Source organism: Myxine glutinosa, chromosome 3, assembly GCF_964187855.1.
Source record: "Myxine glutinosa chromosome 3, kmMyxGlut1.1, whole genome shotgun sequence".
Lineage (NCBI taxonomy): Eukaryota > Metazoa > Chordata > Myxini > Myxiniformes > Myxinidae > Myxine > Myxine glutinosa.
Window position 1 is genome coordinate 45716875 of NC_136263.1, and position 14284 is coordinate 45731158.

The window sequence follows — 14284 nt, forward strand, 5'->3', positions numbered from 1 at the left end:
TTTGTAATATGAGAGAGTGATGAGGTCATGGGAGGATATGGAAGAGCTGGTTTGTGATTTGAGAGAGTGATGAGGTTATGAGAGGAGATGGAGGAGTTGGAGAAGTTGGTTTGTGGTGTGAGAAAGTGAGAAGACTCCTCGCATAAATATACATGGACTGAGTGGAAGAATCAAAAATAGATGTACAATTATTCATTGGGGTTAATGAAGTGTGAAAGAGATGGCATGAGGATCGCGAAGAATTGTGTGTTTGTGTGAAATTGATTGTGAAATTGTGAAATTGAAAATTGTGATTGTGAAATTGTGATTGTGAAATTGTGAAATTGAAAATTGTGAAATTGGAAATTGTGTGAAAGAGGAAAAGCCAATTGACAATGAAGGGGAGGTGAAGGTTGAATTTCAGGGCATGCTTGATGTTCCTGAATGTGAAGTGAAGGTTGTAATATATACACTCAGCGTATAAAAGATGAGGAACATCTGCTCTTTCCATGTAATAGACTGATCAAGTGAATCCAGGTGAAAGTTATGATCCCTTATTGATTGCACCTGTTGAATCCACTTCAATCAGTGTAGATAAAGGAGAGGAGACAGGTTAAAAAAGGATTTTAAAGCCTTGAGACGATTGAGACATGGATTTTGTTTGTGTGCCATTCAGAGGGTGAATGGGCAACACCAAAATATTTAAGTGCCTTTGAACGGGGTATGGTAGTCGGTGCCAGGTGCACCGGTTTGAGTGTGTCAAGAACTGCAACGCTGCTGGGTTTTTCATGCTCAACAGTTTCCTGTGTGTATCAAGAATGGTCCACCACCCAAAGAAAATCCAGCCAATGGCAGGCCAGTGGTCGAAAACGACTCATTGATGAAAGAGGCCAAAGGAGGCTGACACGAATTGTGCAGAGCAACAGACGGGCTACAGTTAGTCACCTGACAGCCCAGTACAACTTTGGTGCCGCAAGACCCATAAAATAATGCACAACTCATCGTACCTTGACAAGAATGGGGTACGGCAGAGTTCCACTTCTTTCAGCAAAAAACTAGAACCTGTGGTTGCAGTGGGCTAAGGGGTGAAAACACTGGACACTGAAGGATTGGAAAAACATTGCCTGGTCTGATGAATCCTGGTTCCTAATGTTTCATGCTGATGCCAAGTCTAGGATTGTCTAGGAATGGTTCCACAAATATGACAGTGAATTCAGCTTACTGCAGTGGCCGGCCCAGTCACCAGATCTCAATCCAATTAGGCATGCGTGGGATGAGTTGGAATGAGCTATTCGGAGTGGAGATCCACTACCAGCCAACGTGACACAACTGTGGGAAGCATTGGCGTCAACATGGGCCAACATCCCTGTGGAACACTTTTATACCTTGTGGAGTCCATGCCCCCACCAAATTGAGGCTGTTCTTCAGGCAAAATGGGGCGCAACTCAATATTAGGAAGATGCTCCAAATGTTTTGTACACTGAGTGTATATTTTCATAATTCCGTAGAACCCCGACGTTCGCGGATTTACCATTCGCAGAACCCACCTATTTGCGGTTATTAAAATGGGACCTGCCTCTACATTTGCGGCCCCTGTGCCCCGGCTATTCAGTTTTTGCGAGCATAAACTGAGAACATTTATAAAAAGTTATCCACGCCACCATCCCCCACAAGCCAATATATAGTATTAAATAAGTGTATAATGAAGGTTAAATGAGTGTATAATGAAGGTTAAATGAGTGTATAATGAAGGTTAAATGAGTGTATAATGAAGGTTAAATGAGTGTATAATGAAGGTTAAATGAGTGAAGAATGATGGTTAAATGAGTGTATAATGAAGGTTAAATGAGTGTATAATGAAGGTTAAATGAGTGTTTAATGAAGGTTAAATGAGTGTATAATGAAGGTTAAATGAGTGTCTAATGAAGGTTAAAAAAAGTGTGTTATGAAGGTTAAATGAGTGTATAATGAAGGTTAAATGAGTATAATGAAGGTTAAATGAGTGTATAATGAAGGTTTAATGAGTGTATAATGAAGGTTAAATAACTGTATAATGAAGGTTAAATGAGTAAAGAATGAAGGTTAACTGAGTGTATAATGAAGGTTAAATGAGTGTTTAATGAAGGTTAAATGAGTGTATACTGAAGGTTAAATGAGTGTATAACCACAGTTTAGAGGCCATTTTTCCCCGCAAAGCGGGGGTTGGCCTTTTCGGGGACCGTGGTAGTTGTTGTTTTTTTGGTCCCCTTTTTGAAGCAATGTTTTACGGCCGGATGCCCTTCCTGACGCCAACCCTTTTTTGCCACCTTCAACGACAAACAGGGAATTACCAGTGAACGGGTACTCAATTAGCCGACCTTGGAAGGATATGGCAGGCTGACAGGATATGGCAGGCTGACAGGCTGACAGGCTGACAGGCTGACAGGCTGACAGGCTGACAGGCTGACAGGCTGAGTCAACCCCCCTGGCATTAATTCGGTGATCGACCGAGATTCGAACCCAGGATCCTTAGGATCCTAAGCCGGCACCCTAGCCGCTAGCCCAACACCAGGGATTAAATGAGTGTATAATGAAGGTTAAATAACTGTATAATGAAGGTTAACTGAGTGTATAATGAAGGTTAAATGAGTGTATAATGAAGGTTAAATGAGTGTTTAATGAAGGTTAAATGAGTGTATACTGAAGGTTAAATGAGTGTATAATGAAGGTTAAATAAGTGTATAATGAAGGTTAAATGAGTGTATAATGAAGGTTAAATGAGTGTATAATGAAGGTTAAATGAGTGTATAATGAAGGTTAAATGAGTGTAAAATGAAGGTTAAATGAGTGCATAATGAAGGTTAAACAAGTGTGTAATGAAGGGTAAATGAGTGCATAATGAAGGTTAAACAAGTGTATAATTAAGGTTAAACAAGTGTGTAATGAAGGTTAAATGAGTGTATAATGAAGGTTAAATGAGTGTATAATGAAGGTTAAACAAGTGTATAATGAAGGTTAAATGAGTGCATAATGAAGGTTAAATGAGTGTATAATGAAGGTTAAACAAGTGTATAATGAAGGTTAAATGAGTGCATAATGAAGGTTAAATGAGTGTATAATGAAGATTAAACAAGTGTATAATGAAGGGTAAATGAGTGTATAATGAAGGTTAAACAAGTGTATGATGAAGGTTAAACAAGTGTGTAATGAAGGTTAAATGAGTGTATAATGAAGGTTAAATGAGTGTATAATGAAGGTTAAACAAGTGTATAATGAAGGTTAAATGAGTGCATAATGAAGGTTAAATGAGTGTATAATGAAGATTAAACAAGTGTATAATGAAGGGTAAATGAGTGTATAATGAAGGTTAAACAAGTGTATGATGAAGGTTAAACAAGTGTGTAATGAAGGTTAAATGAGTGTATAATGAAGGTTAAATGAGTGTATAATGAAGGTTAAACAAGTGTATAATGAAGGTTAAATGAGTGCATAATGAAGGTTAAACAAGTGTGTAATGAAGGGTAAATGAGTGCATAATGAAGGTTAAACAAGTGTGTAATGAAGGGTAAATGAGTGTATAATGAAGGTTAAATGAGTGTATAATGAAGGTTAAATGAGTGTACAATGAGGATTAAATGCGTATATCAATGAAGGTTAAAGGAGTTTATAAATGAAGGTTAAATTAGATTTTAATTAAGATTAAATCAACATCCAGTGAACTTCGCCTTATTCTCACCCAAGCTATGAATCTCTGGAATCTGCAGAAGAACCAGAAAAACCTTCTCGTGTAATGATTATTTATGGTAAATGGAGTGAACTTCATGTACAGCAAATGGTCTAAAGGGTCTTTTCCCTTCTCAAAATTTGTAGATATCGCTGATGATAAAAAGCAAATGGAGAAGAGAAAATGTAGAATGAAAGCAAAGACTTGGGGTTTGTTTACTGGTTTGCTTTTTCCCAAATGAACATTTAGAAGGTGAAGCTTGATGGATCCCAGGGTTCAAATGCCATCAGCAATCTTGTGTTGATTTCTCCTTGATCAACGAATGTGTATGTTATCACATTCATGTAAACGGTAACTGATATCTATGACATCACATTCGTGTAAAAGGTAAATAATGTCTATGACTCTATGTTATCATATTCATGTAAAAGATGACTAATGTCTATGTTATCACATTCATGTAAAAGGTAACTAATATCTATGATACACATTCATGTAAAAGGTAACTAATGAATATGTTCTCACATTCATGTAAAAGGTAACTAATATTTACGATACACATTCATGTAAAAGGTAACTAATGAATAATGAATATGTTATCACATTCATGTAAAAGGTAACGAATGTCTATGTTATCGCATTCATGTAAAAGGTAAGTAATGTCTATGTTATACATTTATGTAAAAGGTAACTAATGTCTGTTATACATTCATGTAAAAGATGATTAATGTCTATGATATACATTCATATAAAAGGTAACTCATGTCCATGATATACATTCATGTAAAAGGTAACTCGTGTCTCATGTCCTTGTCATAAAAGGAATATTTGTCTGAACATTTCATGAGTCATAAACTGTTTAAAACAACAGACACGTTCATATTCACGTTCAGACATGTTATCTTTTGTGTTTTCATTATTTGTGCGTTTTTAGTTCAGAGTACCTGTCCTGCTGTACCTGGTGATGTTGGGATAATCAAACAGTGCAGGTATAGTAGCCTATATACCCTTTGATTGTGTATGAATTTGTCCATGTGTGACCTTTATGAAGACCTTTCTTCTTGCCAGAACACGTGATCACAATGTTCCTTCTTTCCTGAAATTATCATTTCCTTGTTTTTCCCAAAATGGTCCAACTAGTCATACAAGGAACCAAGGTTAGCACGAACATTAACAGTGGAGTCAGACTGGTCGGGGGTATGACGTGTCGGGATAACAATGCGGTTGTAACTTCTCTCTCGCTCATTCTCAGCACCAAAGTTGTGGTTGATATTGGAGGAAAAGCTGATTTGTGTGGATTTCTGCACCTCTGCCCAGGTGATTATGTAATGCACCTGTTTATTCCCATCTTCATTGTACGATGGCTCCCTCTTCACCCCACCTGTCTCGTTCACATGGTTACAGTAACAGCTCCTCCCTTGTTTACTCTTTCACTTCCCCATCGATGTCCTTGGGGTGAAAACACTGGTGGTTCAGGGTCTGAATTTCTGCCTCATGTGGTGATCACAGCTCACTACAAACTATCGTCATTCACACCTGTTCTTGCTAGAAACCTGAACTAAAATCATTACCTGGAAGAAAATCCACGGAGATTGTTGTTTCTATTCACATCACATGAAGGTGAAATCTTCAAAATCAAAAGTTTTTGATAAGTAGAGAAAGGTGATGTTTGTATCATTGGACATGCACAATTCTAATGCTTGTTTGTGAATAAATTACATCTCTGTACCAAGTCACGTGATCTTACTTACCATTCAACTGGGATGTGAAATAACACTCAGAAAGATCATTTAAATATGGATACCTGGTTTTCCCCTCACAAAGCAACACGTTCTGTTATAAACGATCAAATTCTTCAACTTCAGTATGTGTTTTCACATTCAGGCTTCACCTCTTTCTGTGATTTATTTGCTTAAACGTTACATTTGTTGAAAATACCTTTATGCATGACCACTTTTTCAAGCATGACCACTTACCCGTGACAAACAAATAATCCCAATGATTTGGGAGCTATGATTTTTTTGAAGCATAAACGTTTAAAACCTATCTCCTCCATCAAAATTCAGCAGATCGAGTGTAAACTTCAAAAGTATCGTGACGTTTGTGGGGTATAGGCAATGATTACCTTAGAGCCAGGCAGAATTGTATAGATTACCATGCTCCGTATGTCGCGATGAAGAAGAAGAACCTCCCCCCTCCCCCCTCCCCTTCCCCATTTAGGAACCCGTTAGTCTGGATATTGTGTAAGAGTGTTTCCTTGTCTCCGTGGCAAGGGGCAGAGTTATGTTAGTTAGGGATTAAGGGTAATTAATACCCTGTACGTAATTGCCTCTGTTCTTTCACCTCTGTTCCTTATGACAATGCAGCACACACACAACCCAGGAAATTGCGCATTAAAAGACACTAGATAAAAGCTAACCGGAAACAGGACTTTGAGCACCAACGATGATACCACCGACGGGTGATAATACAAGAGCAGGCAGGCCCGTGAAGCCACACCCCAGAGAGCAGTGATTGGTTAGGATTGTTGAGCAATGAAGAGAGGGACTCATTGGTTGGATCAGGCACGGATGGCATCGGATGATGTCCGTGAGGAAACTGTGCAGCTTGAGTACAAAAGAACGCTCCACCCGACATTTTCCCCTCTTGGCTTCCTCTCTTGGTTTCTGGATCTGGAAGTGAACGGTTGCCGATAAGCTCTCTTGCGGTGGGACAGTCTCAACGAACGGCCGAAGTTTACGAGCTCTTGGCTGTGGGGTTTGGTGGTGAACGGCCGTGTTCCGACATTATCATCGTGATCGTGAGGAGGAGCGAACTGCGGACCAAGGCCTGCGTTTCCCGTGAGGAAACTGTGCACGGAGGCCTGTGCTATTCCCGCCAAGGACGCGGGCGTTTTGACGATTCCCGAGGGGGTTCAGGAGATGCTCAGAGCTAAGTACCTAAAGACAAACATGCTTTATTTTTACCTTTATTTTTCCTTTAGTGTGTATACAGGTCCGCATGTGTATATAGCGCTCCATTTAGGAATCTTATTTTATCGTGCATTCCTTGTTCGCCGGCATTTCTTCAATAAAGCCGGTATTTTTGTACATTTTAAATCCGTGTCGGTTGGGATTAATCATCGCAGGTTCGAAGATGTCTGGTGGGAACCGTGAAGGTAAGCTCTTCGCCCTCCCCCACGCGCGAATTCTCCGCTATATTTTTGACTGAACACCTCAGAGTTAAAGCTCGTTTGGTCATCTGTCGCCCTGCGGTGTTCACTACAGGGTAGACACACGACAGTATGTTCCCCATGTTTTGACTGTAAAATTGTCTTTTGGAATAAATGACACGTTACATGGTTTGGCAGCCTTGAATAATTGAATGAAAATCTTTTTAAAATTCTATCGTTTGAACCACTTCGTTGATCGTCGTGAAACTTTAAAGTAATATAGAAGCCCTGAAGTGGAATACGTGTATTTAATTTCAACATGATTGGTTGTACAGTTTGGCAGCCACAATATGTCATTCTTTGAAGAAGAAGAAACTCCACATATTTTCTTCTCCAGCCTTGTGACTTTACAGCACATTATATCTATGATGTACTGTTTGAACTCAGTGGCATCCTGTCTATTAATTATGTACGTCTATTAATTATGTTCTATCGGAATGTACCTTTCGACAATTTCGACTGCTGAGACCCATTAGATTAGACCTTTGAAGGAACTTTAAGACTCCCAAAACACCTAAGGCCCCTATGACCACCAAAACACAAAAATACCCCGAAGATCCTTAAATACCACAAATAACCAGAGGATCTCGTGGACCCAAAACACCAAAAATACCCTGAGGACTGAAAACGCCCCAATGACACAAAAGACCAAGAGGAACCAAAAGGCCCAAAATACCCAAAACACCCCAATGACACAAAAGACCCTAAGGACCCAAAAGACCCTGACGATTCAAAAGACCCAAAAGACCATGAGGACCTGTCATTAGAAAAAAAATACATACAATACTGAATTCAGTGTTATAAAGAGGACGTCATAATCGTCATATGTCACGCGTGTCTGATACCTATATATTAATTACCTACGTCTATTAATTATGTACTATCGGAATGTACCTTTCGACACTGGACTGCTGAGACCCATTGGACCTTTAAGACCCCCAAGACCCTTAAGACCACCAATAACCAAAAATACCCCAAAGACCACCAAATACCACGAAGAACCAGATGAATCCAAGGACCCAAAAGACCCTAAGGACCCCTAATTGAAGAAAATTTTTAAACACAAAATCCTGAATTCAGTGTTATAAAGAGGATGTCATGTGTCATGCGGGTCCGATGACAGCGGGGTTGTATCAAAACGGAAATGCGGAGGAAACCGGTCATCATTGCCAGCAGTTATAAAGTGGCGGTTCTAGTTTCAACCGTTTCTGCTCTGCCAATGTGATCATCTATCTATAATTCCAGTAATCTCTGTACGTTTGTACGTTTGTCTGTGACCGCTGTTTCTCGACAACCACGGGTCCGATATACTTTTAACTTGCCAGGTATATTGCTGGGGACCCGAGGATGTGCCTTTTCAAGGTTTGAAATTAATCAGACAAGTACTTACCGAGCTATGTCCAAAAAACGCTTCAACCAATCAGAGAGCAGCGAGCTATCACGTGTGCCGAACGTGGCGATCAGACTCTACCTCGGACGGCACATTTGACAGCGTATTCATTTATTTCACGTTGGAAAACTATGTTGCCGTTAAACTATGTTTTAAAACGAATTCAAACTGCGATTAAATTAAAACGATTCATCGTAACTGCGACGATTTGCGAACTTCCGGCAGCCAATCACAGAACGCTTTGTTGCGTAGGCGTGGCCGATGTGAGACGAGCGGAGCTGAGCGCGTTACGAGCTGACCGCCATTACGGTACGTAATTCGATTTCTTATGCGCATTATTTCTCCCAATTCAGTCAGAGCGAAGGGCGGAAGCGAAGAGCGTTGTTTTTTTTGTTTACGGGCGTACGGGCGGGGTAGAGCGTACGGGTAGCGTTTTTTTTTTTTTTGGCAAGGAACGGGCACCCACGTACGGGCAATGCCCTAGTCTATCTATAATTCCAGTAATCTCTGTGTGTTTGTTTGTACGTTTGTTTGTCTGTGACCGCTGTTTCTCGACAACCACGGGTCCGATATACTTTAAACTTGCCAGGTATATTACTGGGGACCCGAGGATGTGCCTTTTCAAGGTTTCATATTAATCGGACAATTACTTACCGAGCTATGTCCAAAAAACGATTCAACCAATCAGAGAGCAGCAAGCTATCGCGTGTGCCGAACGTGGCGGACACACTCTGCCTCGGATGGCACATTTGAGAGCGTATTCATTTATTTCACGTTTGCAAACTATGTTGGCGCTATGTTGGCGTTAAACTATGTTTTAAAACTAATAAAAACCCCGGGGGGATTGTCACTGTACTCGCAAGCCGTTCGCCGTTCGCTTTGGCGTTGCGAATGGACCAAAACATTTCATGCACCAAACCATTTCATGTAAAGCGTTCGCCGTTCGCTTTGGCGTTGCGAATGGACCAAAACATTTCATGGACCAAACCATTTCATGTAAATAGAGGGGGGGATATAATTTTAGATATAGATATAGTACGGGCATGCCCTAGTATCTGTAATGATATGATCATCCAGAATCAAGGCCAACGTATAATCTGAAGAACAAGCATTCTGAGTATTGCGCTGCAATACATGTCCCCTACAAAAGTTCAAAGTGCCATAACTTTGTCAAAAATGATCGAATATGCAAATTTATGCACGGTTGATGCTGGTTGTCAAACTTGATCTGAGGTATGCTGAGACACGTGTGTCATGCCTCGCCTCGTTGATAAGCCCGCGAGGTCGCTCCGTGGAGCGGCCTGCACGTATTGCACTGTGTGAATTATATAATTACCAACTCACGGTCTGAGGTACGAGCGATTCAAGAGATATCCATTAAAAAAAAAAAAAAATTCGTTTAATTAACGATATCTGCCAAACCACGTGACCTATCGCAAATTCCAAAAGGACATTTTAGTAGACTGACATGCTGAACAGATCTGTAAAGTTTCCCCTCGATTGGATCAAAAATGAGGGAGGGGCTCGGTTTTAAAGGTTCATGCTTAAAAACGTCATAACTCTGAAACCATGTGATGCATGACGTCATGCTCGCTGACTTTTTTGTTCGTCATGCGTATGTGATTCTGTCTGCAAAGTTTGGCCTCGATCTGTTCAGCCGTTGCAGAGAAAAAGGGGTTTTCGTGTTGTCACGAAAAACAATATGGCGGCCGAACCACGTGACCCGTGACATCATAATTACCATTAAAATATTATACAGAACAAGTCCCTCCTACGGTGAAAATTTTATCTCAATCGGTCCAATTATTGCAGAGAAAATGCTTTTAAAAAGAAATTAAAACTTAAAATGGCACTGAGTTAAAGATCATCAAAATTATCAGAATTACTAAAGTTCAAAATGCCATAACTTTGTCGTAAATGATCGAAACGTCGTGAAGTTCGAACTTGATCTGTACCTTATCATGAGGAAACCATGTGCCAAGTTTGAAATCATTAGCATTAAGCGTGTAGAAAAAAAGTCCGGAAAGCTGTTCTTTGCGTGACGGACGGACTGACGGACTGACAGATGGAGGGACGGCATGCAAACATATAGTCCCCTCCGGTGTACACCGGTAGGGGACTAATAACTTTTCCAAGTTTTATTTTTGTACAAAAAATCCTCCATTGAAAGATTTCACTCAAATATACCACATTCCCAACAGTGTCAGGCCAATTATGGATTTTATTATCCCAAACCCAATCCCACACCTCATGACAAACCATAAACAGAGCAACATGATAATCATTACCAGCAGGTTAACTCGGTGAGTATTGTGATCGTACCAGAGTGATTCCTCATTAACTCTTTAATAAAGTAAATCCATATATAATGGGGCAAGTGTATGTATGTATTGAAACGGAAAACCAAATACTACATTGGAGTAATCAGAAGGAACCCGAATAAGCAAAGAGCAAAGATGGCGTCATCAGGAGGAACATGGATAGGATTCGGGTTTCAGCCGCTACTCCACAACCCTCAAACCCATCCAGGCGCAGCCAAGTGAACCTTCCAGAAAAATCTCAGCAAGCAAATTCACTTCTCCTTGGACAGATAGATGAAGAAAGAGTGAAAGAAAGAACAGCAAAAAATACAATGAACAAGCATTCTGAGTATTGCGCTGCAATTCATGTCCCCTACCGGCAGTCTGTCGTCCGGAAAACTTTTGGGGAAATTACCAAAGGGTTATTTATCCACAGGTTCTGAATCGTTCCCAATCGCTAATTACCTCAGGACGGGCTCACCTGTGATTCGCACTCGGGACTTAGATTTATACACCTTGCAGATAGGTCAGCAGAAGCACGAGAAAATAAGTTGTTGATAAAGAACCTTTCGTGTCGCTAAATATCAGTAATTTATTATATTTTCCGGTTCACGATCAATGATCGATGTGTATATATATGTTGCTCGGCTTGGCTCCGCCCATCCGGAAAGCGCGCGCTGTGTCGCGCTGTTGACGTTCGCGAGACGAGGCTGAGGGCGCGCGGTGCGGCTTGAGGAGAACACTAGAATAAACAAGAGATATCCATTTAAATTTTTTTTTCGTTGAATTAGCGATATCTGCCAAACCACGTGCCCTATCGCAAATTCCAAAAGGACATTTTAGTAAACTGACATGCTGAACAGATCTGTGAAGTTTCCCCTCGATTGAATCAAAAATGAGGGAGCGGCTCGGTTTTAAAGGTTCATGCTTAAAAACGTCATAACTCTGAAACCATGTGACGCATGACGTCATGCTCGCTGACATTTTTGTTCGTCATGGGTATGCGATTCTGCCTGCAAAGTTTGGCCTCGATCTGTTCAGCCGTTGCAGAGAAAAGGGGTTTTTCGTGTTTTCACGAAAAACAATATGGCGGCCGAACCACGTGACCTGTGACGTCATAATTACCATTAAAATATTCTACAGACCGAGTACCTCCTATGATGAAAATTTGATCTCAATCGGTCCTATTATTGCAGAGAAATTGGTAAGGTAATTAAAACTTAAAATGGCACTGAGTTAGGGTTCATCAGAATTATCAGAATTCCCAAAGTCCAAAGTGCCATAACTTCGTTAAAAATAATCAAAACGTCGTGAAGTTCGAACTTGATCTGTAACTTATCATGTGGAAACCATGTGCCAAGTTTGAAATCATTAGCATTAAGCGTTTAGAAAAAAATTCCGGAAAACTGTTCTTTGCGTGACGGACTGACGGACTGACAGACGGAGGGACACAGTGCAAACCTATAGTCCCCTCCGGTGTACACCGGTAGGGGACTAATAAGGAGAAATGTGAAAAAGTAGAAAGAAATGTGAAAGAAACAAAGATCCCTAAGTCCGAGCCCGATCTCCTTCTCTTAACTCCTAGCCCTAACTCCTCACCTTAACTCCTCACCTTAACTCCTCACCTTAACTCTTCACCTTAACGCCTCACCTTAACTCCTCACCCTAACACTTAGCCCTAACACCTAGCCCTAGCTCCTTGCCCTAACTCCTAGCCCGAAAAAGATGTTGGGAAGAAGCCAGATAGATAGATTTCAGCATTACTTCCTCAGGCAAAAACGCAGCAACAGTTACAAGCTACCAGAGGTCCATACAGTCACGTGAAAAAGTAAGTACATTCCATGTAAAGTTTTGACTTTTTCAACATATTTCAACATACAGCTATTTGATCTTCATTTCAACAATATTGATAGATAAAGGTGATATAATATAACAAATATCATGAAACATTTACATTTTGTAGTCCATTGTATAATTTAAATAAACAAAAATGCAAATTTCGCATGTGGAAAAAGTAAGTACAACCCATGAAATGTTTTTTAAAATCTTTTTAACATATGTGGACATATCAATATTTGATCTTCATTTAAACAGTATCTATAGATAAAGGTGATCTAATTGAACAAAAAACAATGAAAAATTGACTTTGCAATAATTTATTCAACAAAAAATTAACAGAGATGCCATTTCCTTCGGTGGAAAAAGTAAGCACGGTACACCCATGGCTCTAATAGGTGGTATTGCCCCCTTTGGCAGAAACAACCTCAAGTAGGCGTTTCTTATAACTGTCTACCAGTCTCTGACATCGACTGGGAGAAATTTTTGCCCACTCCTCCATGCAGAATTCTTTCAGCTGTGTGATGTTTGAGGGGTTTCTTGCATGCACAGCTCGTTTCAAATCCCCCCACAACATCTCGATGGGATTTAGATCCGGGCTTTGACTTGGCCATTCCAGAACCTCCATTTCTTTCTTTTCAGCCATTCCTTGGTGGATGTACTGGTATGTTTAGGGTCATTGTCATGTTGCAAGGTCAACCTTCGGTTGAGCTTCAACTTTCCGACAGATGGCCTCACATTATCCTCAAGCACCCTCTTCATTCAAACAACCATTCTTCAAACAATGAAGAATTCATAGTGGATTCTATGATGGTGAGCTGCCCAGGCCCTGATGTAGCAAAGCTGCCCCAAACCATAATATTTCCACCACCATGTTTTACAGTTGGTGTCAGGTTCTTGTGGTCAAATGCTGTCTTTGGTTTTTGCCAAACATGTCTTCGGGTACTGTGGCCAAATAGCTCTACCATTGACTCATCTGTCCAGAGCACATTGTTCCAGAAGTGCTGGTCTTTGCGGAGGTGTTCATTGGCAAACTTTAGTCTTGCCCTGATGTTCTTTCTGGACAGCAAAGGTTTCCTCCTGGCACACCTCCCATGTAGATCAAATTTGTGCAGCCTCTTTCTGATGGTAGACTCGTGCACTTTGACATCAACAGTGGCAAGAGCTACCTGTCGGTCCTGTGATGACATTCTGGGGTTTTTAGAGACTTCTTTCAGCATCTTGCGGTCTCGGGCTGAACTTGCTGGGGCGGCCTGGCCTGAACAAGTTGGCAGTTGTTTGGAATCTTCTCCACTTGCAGATGATCTTCCAGACAGTCGAATGATTGATTTCAAATTGTTTGGAGATCTTTTTAAATCCGTTCCCAGACTCGTAGGCATCTATAACCTTCTTTCTGAAGGCCTCAGAGAGCTCTTTTGATCTCGGCATGGTGACGCCGCACACTTCAACAACAAAGAGCAAACCAAACTAAATGTCTGAGGTTTAAACAAGACAGGTTCCTCCAAGATCCTCTCTAACGATGTTCTAATCATTTGCACCTGAGCTGGTGCACCTGATTCTAATTTTAGGTATTTGTAGTGATAAATGTCGGGATGTACTTACTTTTTCCACATGCGAAATTTGCATTTATGTTTATTAAAATTATACAATGGACTACAAAATGTAAATGTTTCATGATATTTGTTATATTATATCACCTTTATCTATCAATATTGTTGAAATGAAGATCAAATAGCTGTATGTTGAAATATGTTGAAAAAGTCAAAACTTTACATGGGGTGCACTTACTTTTTCACGTGACTATGTATGTGTGTATGTATGTGTGCAATATGCATGTATGTATGTATGTAATATGCATGTGAGTA